At 39.3% G+C, this 15,691-nt stretch overlaps 1 protein-coding gene across 1 annotated transcript in view; it reads left to right on the top strand.

Annotated features, from left to right (window-relative positions):
* ehbp1 (EH domain binding protein 1) overlaps window positions 1-15,691 on the top strand; it is a 162,988-nt gene that overhangs the window by 137,107 nt on the left and 10,190 nt on the right.

Below are 15,691 nucleotides of genomic sequence, written 5' to 3'. Positions count from 1 at the left end.
GCCAGAAAGGGAAAAGGACGAGTTTTAGCCCAGATTAACATATGTTTAAAAATTGCACTCGAGCCTGATAAGACTGACACAGGTTTTATTGCACTCTAATCCCTCCCTTTTTTTTTTCCCTCTATTTTTTTTCCCTCTCTCTCCCCCTTCCGTTCATCTCGGTCACAGATATCATTCAAGACGGATATCTGCGCAAGGATGCGTCATAACGTTGGTTCTTTTGCTATTTGCATATTCTCACGTAGCTTTCGCACGTTTGTTGGTTATCTCTTCACTCTGATTTAATAGTTGGTTCTTATTTTGCCTGTTATGTGGGCCGGACAGAAATAATTGAGAGTGTATGTTTCCCCGTTTTGTGTGCGCGTGTTAATATCCAGCCCCTTTTTTAGTTTTGCCGAAGATTTAAGCTCCGCTACGTGCGCAGCATGGAGATTCGGCCTCCGAGCTCGGGCAACACAAACAGCCCGCGCAGCTTTAAGTATATTATCAGGCGAGTTCTTTCAGAAACGTATTGCTTAAAGAAGCTTAACATTAATTATTGTAACTTTGGGAAGATTACATCCACAGCGGCCGTGTAAGCGGTGGCGTACTCCTCTTGACCTCCTATGCAAGAGCTTAAAGACACAAGAATGGCATTTCCCCGCAGCATTAATGGGATAACCGGTATAATCTTTCAACAGTAAGAGTGGAAAAAAGTGTTTAGAGTGTAATACCTGTCATTCTGAGGAAGAGGATGTCTCTGGGAATCAACACACACACTCACATGTGTGCGTGTATGTTGTGCCATTGTTGCAAAAGCTCTTTTTTTTTTTTATTCTCTCTCGTTCCTCTCTCTCTCTCTCTCTCTCTCTCTCTCTCTTTTGCTTTCTTTCTCCGGACTTGGTACCTTGTCCACTCTAATTTCAAAGACCAAAGACTTCATTTAGCCTCCCCGCCAAGCATGCGCGCCGAGCAGCAGTAAGTAAGCCTGGAGACAAACGCAGGAATTTGCCTCATAAAGCTGGTCCTTTTGGAGCGGCCGCAAAGGCCAAAGCCAGATCAGGAGGTGACCGGCTCTTCAGATTTAATGCCGGATTTCGCTCTGTCCCCCCACCAAACACACACACACAAAGAACTTCAAAGGGCTGTTAACATCAGTATCGTCAATAATGTGTTCCCAATCTTTACGCCTTATAATATGCATTATATATAATACACGCGTTATAGGTGACTCTTTGCTTTGCTCCATGAATCATTGCTCTTTAGTGTAGAACTTTATAAGAATCAGGGCCCGTTAGAGGCTCGTGAATCCGGGAGTCGGCTAAAGGACGAGGCGTCCGGTGGTCTCGCGCCACCTTTTAGCGCGAGATCACAATTCCGTTAGTTGAGTTGCACCGACTTTGCGCTCCGACACCCCCAGCCAACCCGATTCCCACACCATCCTCGACCCCCCGCCCATGTGAGGACAGGTTTTTTCCTTCTTTCTCCTTTCGGTCTGGTGTCAGCCTTTCAAACATTCTTTAACAGTTGGATGAAAGGGGATTTTTAGGAAGATTAGGGAACGGGATCCTCCAGGCATTGTCTGAAAATCTTAAGATAAAACGCGCGCGGTGGATGGAGCCAGTTGGGGCGGGGGGGTTTCGGGGGCTGGGAGGGTTTTGTTGCTTACTGCAAGATAGTCTTCTCGTTCCGAGATGTGTAATATAGATTTATTATTGTATTTAATAACTTGATGGAAATTGTGACGAGCCCCCGTCGTTCTCTCTTCGTTCGGTTCTCCTCTCTCACACCGCGGTGTTCTGTGGACGCTCTTTGTTGTATTTATTTTGTTGTTTTTTTTAATAGTCGGTATGAAGTTGAGTTAAACGACGCACCACGCATGGCCTAGCGGACAGCTTGTGATAGGCCCGATTAGCATTTTCAAAAGGCGCCACATAGACGCCGCTTATTATAATCTCTCTTTTATTGAAGCATCTCGAAGGCCTTTTCATCATTCCAGTAGCACTCAGCCAAAGCTTCGAGTGTCTCGGCCTGCAAAAGCTGCTATGATGCGGAGAAGCAGCCAAAAATACACTAATCCTGCCTCTTTTTTCGATTACATTGTAGCATTGCGGGGTTTTTTTCCCGTCTGTATTGACAGCATATGCTTCATTTTCCTCCTTTTCACTTCTATGCTGTTGATATCAGTCGATTACCATGAAAGTTGAATATTAATGGTGGTGGGAGGGGTGGGTGAAGGCCTTAGCAAGCCGGTTTGGGTGCGCAGAGCCCCATTTGCGTAATTGATCATTATTTGGTTAACAAATCGTCCACTGATGACATAATTGAATTTTAGCCATGCGGTCCATTAACAGACCTTTTCATATGGTAACCGATTAAGACACACTTTACAATTAAGTGTAATGACACGGGAGGAGGGGGGGGGCTGGCCTGTAATTAGGGCTTTCATGTGCTAACAGACCCTGCTATGCTAGCCCGGTTGTTGTTCATTTGCCTTTGTATGGGTTTCTGCACATTCCTGGGGCTCGAATCCGAAAGCCAAACCAGCTTATTTCATCTAATGGAAACGACAATTTAAACGCCATTGTCCTGCCGTTAGGGAGAGATGAAGAGATAAGTCGCGGAATTGAGTCCTGTACTTACAGTAGGGGAGGGGACTCATTACCAATTTGTCCTTAAGCAGACCTGACAGAGAGGGAGAGAGGGAGAGGGAGAAACAGGGGAGGGAGTGTGAGGGAGAGAAAGGGAAAACGGCAGAATCCACAACACAGATATGGAAAGCAGGGCTAATAGTGTTAGCACATCCATTACTCGCTCGGTTTAATTCATTAAGCGGACAGGGCGGCGACTGTGTTGGTCTTGTTGAAATGCGTGCAATATGACACTGCTCAAATTTGTTCTAGCGCATAGCCCGGGGGTAGAGAAGAGACACCGGGGTCCTAAAGCAGAGGGAGGGGCAGGTTATCAAAAAGGAACTGTGGGGAGCGGCAATACACAGGCTGACAGTGTGGCACCTCCGTACGCATCTTTACACAATCTCTCTCTCACACTCCCCATGTAGCCAGGCATCTGGGGCCTTTTTCTTCTTCTTCTCCTTCTTCTTCTCCATCATATTACAGGAATGCATTAATGATATAATGCAGCCCATAAAACTTCATCTATGTGTGAAAATCTTATCAATGTTTCCCTCAGCAGTAGGAGACCTTGAAACCAATCAGACATTTTCTGCTCATCTTCACCAGTCAGCTCTGCATTTCTCACTCAGTGCCATGTCTTTAAAGGAATGTTCCTCCAGATGTTTCCTTCTCACTTCAATAGTAACCGATTGTGAAGTTGGCATGTTGAATTTGTTTACACGTAATTAAGTAATAGACGTCGTTTATACTGAAATGTATTTTCTTAATGAAAAACGGTATTGATTGTCTTCCATCATCATCATCATCATCATCATCATCCTTCCACACAATAAAACACACACACGGGTCTTATAGGACACTACTATTCTTTCTACCCGTCTTCATATTGCTGCTCTTCTTTTTCTGTTTAACCTCCTCTTTCTTCTCCTTTCTCCTCTTCCTTCTCCTCTTCCACCCTTTCTTTGCATTGTCATCGTCTCTTATAAATATCTGTCTCGTTCTTCGTCATCTTCACTATTCAATTTTTCTATACCTTTTCCTTCTCTTTATCATCCTCTTCCGCTTACTGTTCCCTATTTTCTTTATCGACCTCTCCGTTCCTTTTTTTTTTTTTTTTTACCTTTTGTTCTCTTTTCACCTATTTTTTCCATCTCCTCATTAGTTCATCCTGTTCTTTGTTTATTTGTCCTCATCTACTTCTCCTTCATCATTAATGTCCTGTAGTGTCACAAGAACATTGTGGTTGAAATGTCTATAGATGTAACATTATTTATTGTGCATTTTGGCCTTTAGAGGGTTTCTGTCATTGTGTTCAAAATATTAGAGACACTGACATAGTGAATAAAGTTTTAATGGCGTAGATGTATAAATATGGGCTAACCTTTATTTATTTGCTTTACCTATTTGAACCTGTCGCTGTTGGCAATTATTATAAAGATGACCAGTGGTGCTGATTCGCAACGTGTGTCATCGTCTTGGTGATTAAGGGATTTTAGAGCTTCTTCTATCGTTATTTATTTGTATTAAACTTTTTGTGCGCTTCTGTTACATTTTATTTGATTCAGGACAGGCATGAGGTGTTACACAGGTGTCATTATGCTTCTTTGTTATTTAGGTTTGTATTCTTTACTCTTGCGCTTGGTTGCGTATTCCCCAGGTACGTCAAATGCTGCTCGAAATCTCACGTCAATTTTCAGAACTGTTAGTGTAGGTTCCACAACGAGGCATTAATCCATCAAAGGAACACGAAAGAAGGACGTTACTGAGGGGGGGTGTGTGGGGGGACATGACGCCGAGAGTGTTGCGCTAGTTCGTCAGCTCTGTAGGTAGACAGATTAACCTCTATAGTGGGAGGAGTAAACATGTGTCCTGTAAAAAAAAAAAAAAAAGAGAAATCCAACAAAAAAACAGACCTTCCAGAATTTTTTATTTTTTTACATTCATCCCACATAGCAGTAATGATTACAGCCAATGGTTGGCAGAGGTCGACTTGTTTACAGCGGCGTTCACGAGAGTCCAACTGAAACGGTTCCATTTGGCCGCGTCAAAGATTTTCCTCACATGCAAAACCAGATCCATATGCATGTCTTCCTTCCCCAGTGCTCGAGGAGATTCTGTTTTCAACATGCACCAACCCTTCACCCCCTCATGCCAACAGGCCTCTGCTCTGTCAACTAATCAGTGCCTCAGATAGATGCATTGTGGCTCTATGCAAATCTATTTACATTGGAATGGCAAGCGGTGTTGGGTTGCGGTTTAGGGGGTGTGGGGGTGCTTGTGGTTGTGGATTGCAATCCTAAACCCAGGCACCAGAGTCGGAGGTGGGGGGGGAATACCCAAGGCCAACAAATAAATGAAAGTTTGCCCAAATCCACTAGATAATGGCCACTGTGTTCCGACTAACCACGGTGGAGAGATAAACGCAGGGATTACTCGGGGGTTTTGCATCAGTTGCTTTCTGCTGGGTGGCCTCACTTGTCAAAAAAAAAAAAAAAAAAAAAGAGCTGAATGGAGGAAAAAGAAGAAAAAAATCATTTAACGCAAGAACATTCACATGGCACATTGAGAAAAGGAGTATGGCTAATTCCATCAAAGCTGGAGGAATCAAGTATTAATTTATTCTGCCCCAGAGCTCCCCCTCTCCCTCCCAGTCCCCTCCCTCCCTGCTGTAGCTATTGTTGCTTCGATTGTTGATCACTTTGGTAACATGTGATCCGAGTCACTTTCGGAGGCAGCGTGGCATTAAGAAGATTTTTGCGCCACCAAAAGTATTGACACTGACCACTTTGGGCCACTTTGGAAGCTTGTTGTGGTAGAAATCTACAAACGATATACTGCAGGGTCGTCCATTTTGGGGGGCGAAAATAAATAAATCTTTACAATTTAAATTCGCATCAGAAATGACATCAGCTTTAAAAAATAATATTAATGAATTTACCCAAATTGATTCTCGACATCTCTTAACGCCAAAACGTTTATTAACGTATAAATATTAACGTTTTTCCTGTGTTTTCTTTTAGTTGTCCGATTAATATGACTCGAGGTAAATAATATTTAATAGTCATTATTTTTCAACCTGAAGTATCTGGTACCTTTTACTAAGTGAGAAAGGATACTCGCTTATTATTGTATTATTTTTGTATTTTCACGCGTCCAGAGAGATTTAGCAATACCTGGTGTAGCGCGACTTTTGCGAAAGTGTGGAGAGATGCTGAGATGCGGCGTTTGAATGTAGGGCTTTAAGGGGCAACAGATTACGACTCGCATGGAGTTTCCTCGCTGCTCTGAGGGAAATGAGCTGTTGACATATTTCGGGGTCATTGTTCGAGATAGTTGGCCAACCACCAGGACGGGTCCGATAAACCCGTCCATCTAGACCTTTATCCATTTCGTTACAGCTAGACAAGGCAGAAGTGAAATGGAGATGCAGACTGTTGGCACCGAGGGTTTTTTTCTTTCCACGCCTCTCTGATGATTAGCTGCCAGAACAGCATGATTATTGGTGCAGGATTAGCTCTGTTTGCTAACAGACGGCACGCTAGATGACCATGATGTTTGATTAAGCGGGGGCATGTTGTTATTTGAAACCTTATGCTGTTGTTTTACAAGAAAATCCTGTCAGATATTCTGTCAGTGAAGGATAGTAAATAAGGAGTACACCAAATTCAAAAGTGTTGCATGGCCCAACCTTTTCGATCTCAACATGACTGTTTTTCCCTATAGCATCATGTCAACTGACTTTTCATCTTATAGGTCTTAGATTTGTCATGTTTTCTGATGTATATACAGGTAGTCCCCGACTTACAATGGCGATGCTTTTCCATGACACCATCAAAACTCGAAAATGTTGAAACATGGTCTAGACTAGCCAGGAGTTTCAAGCGTCGGGTGAAGACCTACCTTTTCCTGAAACACTTAAACTAGCAGTTTTCCAACTTTGCTTTGTCTTTTACATTAAAAATGTTTTAAATGTTCTCAACAGAGCTGTAGGCTGATTAACCTTAAGTTTGTATTCTAGCGTACCAGTGTAAATATATTCATTGATAGAAACTCAAAACACTTTTGTACGTCGCTCTGGACAAGGGCTTCTGCTAAATGGCGTAAACATAAATATTTTAAAGCATGGAGTTCAGTATGGGGTAGAATACTGTAATATTTTAACAAATTACAGTGCATAATTTAGCAAAACAGAGCAATTTACACTGCCGTAATGTATAAACTATACAGTATATAAATATATATGTATATGTGGCAGTGGGCGAGCGCAGTTCGTTAGTGGAGGGCGGAGCCAGAGACACTCTTCTGTGATTGGTGGTGTCGCTAAATAGACAAAAATTGGGCTTTGAAACACCAAAAAACACAGTAAAAATAATGCTCACACCGAGACAACTGAACTGTGCCGAGAGTTGGGCATTAGAAGGCGGGAGATGCGACCATGTTGCACGAAAATGTAAATATTTATGCGATTTTGCCATCGTGAGATCGAAAATTGTAAGTCGAACCATCGTAACTCCTGTGTCACCATCATATTTATTAAAACAGGTAGACGAACTTTAACTTTATACTTTAATTAGCATGCTGTTTGTTTCTCCATTTACAAGTTCTCTTCTGTTAATACTTACACTCAAAACATTCATTCTCTCAACCGCCTTTTGTTTTTCCTCTTTGTTTGTTTATAAAGGGGAAAAAATTCAACTTGTCACAGGAAAACCAGACAATGCAAAGTACTGAAGACTTTCCTCTAGCGGAAAACTCCCTGACACTGGAGACTCCTTCTTTTAATGTTAACATTAATAGGTACAGATTTTGTTGAGAGACCAACCTAAATTTAGTCTTTCTAAATTTAGCTGTTACTATAGAAACAGGAACATGTTTGAAAAAGAACATGTGAATTACAGCTGTTATAGAAAATTAATAAACAGCTTCCAAATAGACTCGATAATTCAGAAGTTCTGTGGAATAACATTATAATATCCTGGTGTGTATTACCCATAATGTAAGTGCACAGAAGGAATATGGACATCGTGGAAGCGTCGAGTCGTCATCACTCAGTGTTTCCAGTACACTCTGTATTATTAAAAAAATAAAATTCCCTATAATTCTCTTGTGTAACCCAGGGCTAGTGTAGCTCCCTGCTGTGTGGTAGACCCAGAGAAAAGACAAAAGCACAATGAAACGGAGAGCTTACCACCAACCGCTTGCGCTGGAGCTCTAGAGCAGGGCTGCTATACATCACGGCCTCTCCAATTCTGTCCCGATGCTAATGAGCCGGCTCTGATCTTTCCTTCGCTTCCCATGTTTTCAACATCTTCAAGGACCACATGGCGCTAGCAAAATAAAGACAACTAAATGAGAATTTTTAGCGCTTTTTGTGTCGCCTCGGCTCGCAGCCTTTCAGCCAGCGTCACTCATTTAATCTTCCCTCCAAGAAAAAAGAGAGAGGGAAATGGAAGAAAAGGGGGGGAAAAAAGTAAAAATGTGCAACAGGGAGATGGAGACGGTGTCATGGGGGTTGAAGGTGGAGGGGTGGGATTTTAACGTGTCGGTAACTTTCTTCCTCGGGGACGAGTCGAGAATTCGAACGATCTCCGAATCGCGAACACGTCCTGACAAAACGGCCTTGTGTATTTTTTCCGAATACAAGGGAACTTTTCCTTTTTCTGTGCTAAAGCTCAATAATATCGCTGACACATCACAGAGTCCACTTGAAAGGTCCCAAACAAGGGCATGAGATAAAGGGTGAAAGAAGTTCCCGGGTCCCCTGCTGGGGGGTGGAACCTGAATTCTCTCTCTTTAACAGCAGCGTTCTCTAGAAAAGGCATTGGGAAGTACCTCGCATTAGCTCTGGAGATCACTAGTTAATAGGATGATGTCTTTTAGCTTTTGTTATGAGATTATTAACCCGGGATAGGTTGCCATTCTTATCCGAGCCACGACTTGGAGAGCCTGTTGAGCACGAGTGCCAAAACGCATTGTTCCTGCCTTTTTATTCTTCAGGCCCTTTTAATGAAACACCTTTTTTTCTTCCTGAGGGCTTCACCAGGTGATCTTTCTTGCACCACTCTCTCATCTGCCACTCGTGTAATATTAATTACCTGAAGGGTCCTGCTCCCCCCCCACCCAAAAGCCCTTGAGCTCAGGCACTGTGTTTGATACAGGCCCAAAGTGGAGCACACAAACCAAGTTATAGGAATAGTCGAAATAAGAAGGAGGAAGGAGAATGGGATCTGTGTTTACCCCCAAACCCAAGAGGCTCATTTTAGAAACCTGGGTTCCTTTTGTTATTAGGATAATTCAGGGCATGAAATTCACCTGTTGGCTTGGACAGAAAGCATTTGTACAATATATACAATTTTCAAACATTTCTCTGTATTTGATTTCACTTTGATTTACTATTAATCCCGGACTCACAAGTGCAATTTATTTATAATCGATGCAACAAGCTTTCAGAAGATTTCACCTTAAACTCGTCCTCATGCGTCGTTCACTTTGTCCATCGCTATATGCATCACTTTAATATTCCAGCAGGAGTGACAAGAAGCGTAATAGTTGTTTTGTAACGTAAACTGTCTGTCCAGACCGTGCGATAGCGGGCAGGGATTAAGGCGAAAGGTGCAGCCCTGGCTAGCCGATAGTCTGTCAGTTTGTGATAATGTTTATTGATTTTTTTTTTTAATGCAGTTTAATAGAGTGGGGGGTCGCAGACAGACATTTGCGATCGCTGAAGGTTGACAGACAGAAAATGAAGAATTTTATACATCACTCCTGTTTTCGTTCTGACGTGAAATGATGGAAGAAAAATGAGCATTTTTGTGTAAACGGCAGCGGAAAAAAACGGGGAAATCTATTATCGGCTGGCTGTTTGTTTTACCCCTCGAGTTTGGGGCGTCTTAGGCGTTAGCTCGGGAATCCGGGTTGTTTGCAGAGCGGCTGTTTGCATTCTCAGCAGTAAGGAGACAGACAAGTGTGACATATTAGAGGGCACCCTATCTTCAAACAATTACATGAATGACGGCGCGATAACGCTGTATGTATAGCCGCGGACTTTTCTCTCATTAAAAGCGACTTTGTCGATCCCAGTAGCTCCTCACCCCACAGTTTAAGAGCGCTTATGGTTATGAATTCTTTCTCTTAAGCCGCAAAGCAAGCAACGTCGGGGCAACAATACCAGTGGCAAATTGAAAACCCGCTCGTGTAGGGGATCGGAGCTTTATTCAGGGTTTTAAATACTTGTGTTCAGCAAGTGTTGATCAGTCGGTGTGGTAGAGTCTATTGGAATTGCTCTTGCTCCAAAACCTAATCACAGTATTTCCTTTGTCCAAAAAAAGTTTCTGTGGATTTTCAAAAATTAATGGACGAATTCATGTATCTCGGTTTTGAACCCGAGACACAAAGCTTGTTTTACTATATATTATAACATCGCATGATACGGATATCATTATATGACCTCTGTGTAGAAAATTATCAATTTTGTAAAACGAAACCTGGTGGTTGGTTGTTTGTTTGTTTTTTTAGCTGCTCCAATAGTAATTTCAGTTAGTATTTTGTTAACTACCGCTACTATTTACTACTGACCGGTGAGCTTCTAGAACACCAAGCGAACAATTATACAATTCTGCATCATTAAAAAGTAATAATTTCTTACAATATTAACAGTGCTGCCAGTGGAAGATGTTTTCCGCCTTTTTTTTTCCTTCACTTTTCTGTTTTTGTGTTTGTGTTTTTAAAATCGACATTATAAAAGTATCATTTTGGTGTTTTATAAATTTCATCGCTGTGTCTCACTCGTTACTTTGTCAAGAACTGCTATATAAATGGAAACTATTAGTAATTTCTGTTCAACTAGTATTACTAGGAGACGTTGACCGCTTATGTTTTAATAACTACTGCTGTACTCTACTACTGTATCAAACCTACTCGTACATTTCATCACAAACAATACTATTAATAAAGTATTAATTTGACAGCTAGTATTAATAATATTAATTACACTTCTAATACTACTTATTATATTTACTTATCAATACTTAATTAACATAGTAATATAATACAGTAATGTACTGTATATAATGTGTTACTATTATTATCATTAGAATTGTAATAAGAGTTGAAAATCTGCTATGGGAATCAGTGTATAACCAACATCAGATCTATTTAACAACGTGTAGTAATACATTTAGAAATAATGCTTATGTTATGTTAGTTGATACTATACTAATATCGACCCATTATTATCTGCATTATTAATACCAATATAGCTGCATTAATAGTGTGTAGTTAGTATTTCATATATACAGACACTCGTATCATTGTATTAACTGTTAATAGTCAGTATTTAATATTAGTATACTATATTCTCATTTAATGTAATACACACAGAATTTACTTGCATTATTATGATTTAATAAGCTCCATATTATACTTTTTAAAAATTTGTATATTGTGCAGTATGTACATTATTAATGTAACCATTCCGTGGTAAATATTCCTGCTAACAATACTATATATTATATATAATTATTATATCACATGACACTAATATTGCAGTATGAGTTTTGACCTCTAATAGCTAGTATTTAAATAGTATATAGTAATACTATAGTATACTAATATTGTATACATATGTAATGTTAATGCCAGTACTGGACAACTAATAATTCTGATACTACTGATACTTTCTCTAGTACAACTTATACTAATTATATGGTGTATTAAAATGCTGTGCTATGCATCATTTGTATTTATAATACAGTACGCTAATATTGTGCTGTTCTGAACATCCCGAATAGCAATGCCTGGTTCATGACAATTAAACCGCTAGTACTGATAATAGTGTTTACACTGACACTACTCGATATATGTGTGCTGATGAAGTGTACACTAATTAATACTACTCCATCTGCAGTAATGTGTGATTTACACTATTGACTTCTCTTCTACATTTTTATCTCTGGCTTTCTTTTTTCTTTTTCTAAGCCCGTGACATGCCTTGTTGCTTTCTTGCTCTCTGTGCTCGCTTAAAAAGCTCGCAGGGGAACGAGGTTTGCACTTAACCAGTTTGGCCTAACTGAGGGAGAAATGTGTTGTGTCCATTTTGAAAGCTAGCGACGGGCCTCATGGGCCACAATGGACTCAGCTTTATCCCGAGATTAGGTATTGTGCCTAAAGCCAAACTCCTTTCCTTTAGGCCGGCGCGAGGCTAGTGCGGCCCTTTCATTTCACGCTAACAAGACTTCTCCATGCCACAGCCCCACTCCAAGTAATTAAATCAATCCTTTTGTACTTACCGCTTTTCTCTCTCTCTCTCTCTCTCTCTCACTCACTCACTCACTCGCTCACTCTGCGCTGATGAACAAGGATCTGCTTATTGCCTTCATGCATATTCAGAAATACTTGCTAACGGGCTTTTAATGAGGTCCTGCTCAGTTGCACAAGACAATAATCATCTTGTGCTTTTCTCTTTTCCTTTCTTTTCTTCTTCCTCACGCTCACTTTAACTCATCAGAACAATCGGGCGTAGACACGGAGCAGGCGGAGAAGACAAAACGGGACTCACCCCCCCACTTAAAATAAATTGTCAGGGTTTATTTTTTCTTTTTAAAAAAAAGTGCCTTTTCTGCACAGAACTTGAGATCTGGCCCTTAAAACTCCGATAGACAAATTGGATTACTGCGTATTGGATTAAACAGGAAAATGGTTGGATAAGAAACGAGAAGAGGTTGCTGTGATCACAGGGTTTTAATGTATTTCTTTTCTTTTCAGTTTTGTTCCCCTCTTCTTCCTCCCCCCTTCTTTGCCTCCTTTTCTTTTTTCGTTCGTTCTTTTTTTTTTTTTTTTGCTTCGGAGTTAAAGAAACCCCGCTCACCAGATCCAGGATTAATTTGTAATTGTTCTCGTTTCTTAATACTATTGGAAAGATTATTATCTAAATCAAATGAGGGGAAATTTTCTAATTAAACGAAAAGACACCCAAACAATTTCCCTCTTGCTGAGGTGCACTTTCATGTTCAAATCCGTGTGACTTGTTTTGTTTTGTTTTTGTTTAGATTTTTATTTATTTATTTGCAGATATCCGAACAGCAAGGCCTTTTACTTTCATATAATTAATTTTCTATTTACGTCTACCGTCTCATCTTGTGGCTTGTGGAGATTAAGGAATTTTGTGTAACTTTGTGAGACAGTAAATCACATAGCAATACAAACCCACTGCTCTGGGTGATGATAATTCATGCAGATAAGATGCATGATATATATGGAACATTTGGAGCTGTAATACCTGAACTATGATTTCTAAAGGTATTTAAAGAGCATTTACACCTGTAATACATACATGCTATGCTTGGCAGGGACTTTTGTGTGTGTGTGTGTGTGTGTGTGTGAGAGAGAGAGAGAGAGAGAGAGCAAGCAGGCAGATGAATGTGTGTACCATGAGGGGATTTCATTAATGCTATCTGGTGTGAATGTAACAGTGGCTGTGATGCTTATTTTAATCTTATTTAGCTATACAGGCTTTTTCAGCCAGGCACGGCCACGAGCCTTCAGGACACGCATATATATATATATATATATATATATATATATATATATATATATATATATATATATATATATATATATATATATCTGTGTGAATGAGATTTATTAAATGTATGTATCTATATATATCTAATGTTTGTTTGTGCACCAAATCAGAAAATGTATTATAAGATCAGTAAAATGTTAAATCCTTCATATAGAGATAGAACTGAATCGAGCGACAAATTTAATTACTGTAGAAACGATGCATATTCTCGTATATATATATATATATATATATATATATATATATATATATATATATATATATATATATATATATATGAAAACGTGGGTTGATTGAAGCTCTGGCCTTTAGACAGAGACGAACATCATGATATAATATCGGCATTAGGATAAATTTATTAACAATGCGTGCTTTGAGTTGCATGTACAAACAGGCTATCTATATATATATATATATATATATATATATATATATATATATATATATATATATATATATATATATAAAACAAACACGTAGCTTTTTTTATTTTTTATTTATTTATTTATTTATTTTTATGTATGTGGGTTTTTTCCATTAAGTGATTGATGTGACTGAGCCTTTGTTGTATCTGATGATGTCATATAACAGACGAATCACATGATGCTAGTTGGGAAAAAAAAAAAAGACACATTTAGAATTTCTGGGGGGAAAAAATACGATACATATGATTAATGTGTAGTGAAACATATCCCTTCCATGTCCCCTGCTGGTTGTGTATTTGTGTACATTCCATATAGCGCTGACCTCCGTTTGACTTTGACACTCTTTATTAATACAGACGAACGCTATCGGAGTTCATTGCAGAGCCCCTGTTCAGTAATTGCTCTTTAATTCCACTCAGACGTGTCTACATGAGTCTGAACATTAACAACACTTCACAAAAAAAAAAGGTGTTTGGACGCTAATTCTGTTGTTGATGTTGTCAGACACATACAGGTATTAGAGAGGTAATGAGTAGCGGAGGTGATTACATAAGCTTAAGGGATCTTTCATCTTCTTGTTACTTTCATCCCGTCCTTCAAAGAAATCCTCAGCGTCGCTGGAATGCTCAGAGCGGCAATGGTGGCCTTCGGCCCTGCATCTCCAAGCCACTTAAACGCTTCGGCTGTAACCTCCGGTTCCTCTGTGCTCTTAGTGAAGGCCACAATTTATAGTGAACGTCTGGTGTATTTGTAGGAACGTTCTCCCGTCTGTATGAATATTTTAGAAGATAAAACTCTTACAAAGTGTTCATTCTGGTCTGCAATTTAAAATGTGTTAATTTGTGCGCACTTTGCACTGTAAAGCATCTTCTACTGGTAGAAACCGAGTAGAAAGTGTCAGGATGAAAGCATGTCATGTGTTTAGTATAATGTACTCTACATTGCTCTGACTGTATATAGCACTTGCCTATTGTGTAGGTTTGATATATACCATGTGTATGGATGAGACACCAATAATAAAAAAAAAAGTAATATTCCATCTCCAGTCTGGAGGTTGTTGGCGCTGGTGGTTTTTGAAGCAGCACAAAGTCTCCACGTTAATCCCAGCTAGTGTGGGAACAAAACAGGCCGCCTGTAATCCGGCCTCCTAATCCAGCATCGTCTTATTGACAATGGCGGCATCGTGTGAAGTGTCTAATACGTTGCCGCAGAACACACATCTGGCCGGCTTCCTAACTTGCGTGTCGATCTGTGCGACTGAGAAGGAGTCGCTGGGCTAATCTTATTTGATGCACTTCAGTTCGGGGAGAGGGAAAGGCTCGCGAAACGCCAGAGGAATTCCGTGTTTGTGTTACAGCATTTTAAAGAATTGTGTTTTCCGAGATACTGTTATATCATGAACTCTATCCCTAATTATTATTACGGTTTTTTTTTTTTTTTTAGTATTACGTAATTATTAACTGATATTGTGATAATAAACTCTATTATATAGTTTACCATTATATAATAAATATTATCATTATGGTAGTTAGAATGCTTTATATCTCCACCAACATGTAGTTATAATGCTTCAAACCAACACTATAATTTTACACTGCTGTAGCGACGTTCTTCACATATTAAATTCATACTTTGCATATTTAATTTCTAAAATAGGCTTCCAAAGTGTAGTAATTACCAAATATGTTCCAAGGTGAACATATGATTAGCGTGAAAAATAATGGACTGTAAAAGTGCTGGAGTGTGTGTGTGTGTGTGTGTGTGTGTGTGTGTGTGTGTGTGTGTGTGTGTGTGTGTGTGTGTGTGTGTGTGTGTGTGTATGGAATTCACCGTTTGCTACGTACCAATGTTTTTAAGTAAATTAACGCAGTTTATTATTATTTACATTTGGGAATATCAACGGTTTAATTTTTTTCATAGTATTTAATAAAATGTCTGATTGGTTAAATGATATATTAATTGTATATATATATATATATATATATATATATATATATATATATATATATATATATATATTATACAATTTAATTAATTTGATAATTGAATTGAATAATCAAATTAGCACA

This window comes from Silurus meridionalis, chromosome 8 (genome assembly GCF_014805685.1).
Source record: "Silurus meridionalis isolate SWU-2019-XX chromosome 8, ASM1480568v1, whole genome shotgun sequence".
Lineage (NCBI taxonomy): Eukaryota > Metazoa > Chordata > Actinopteri > Siluriformes > Siluridae > Silurus > Silurus meridionalis.
This window is presented reverse-complemented; position numbering and strand designations above follow the sequence as displayed.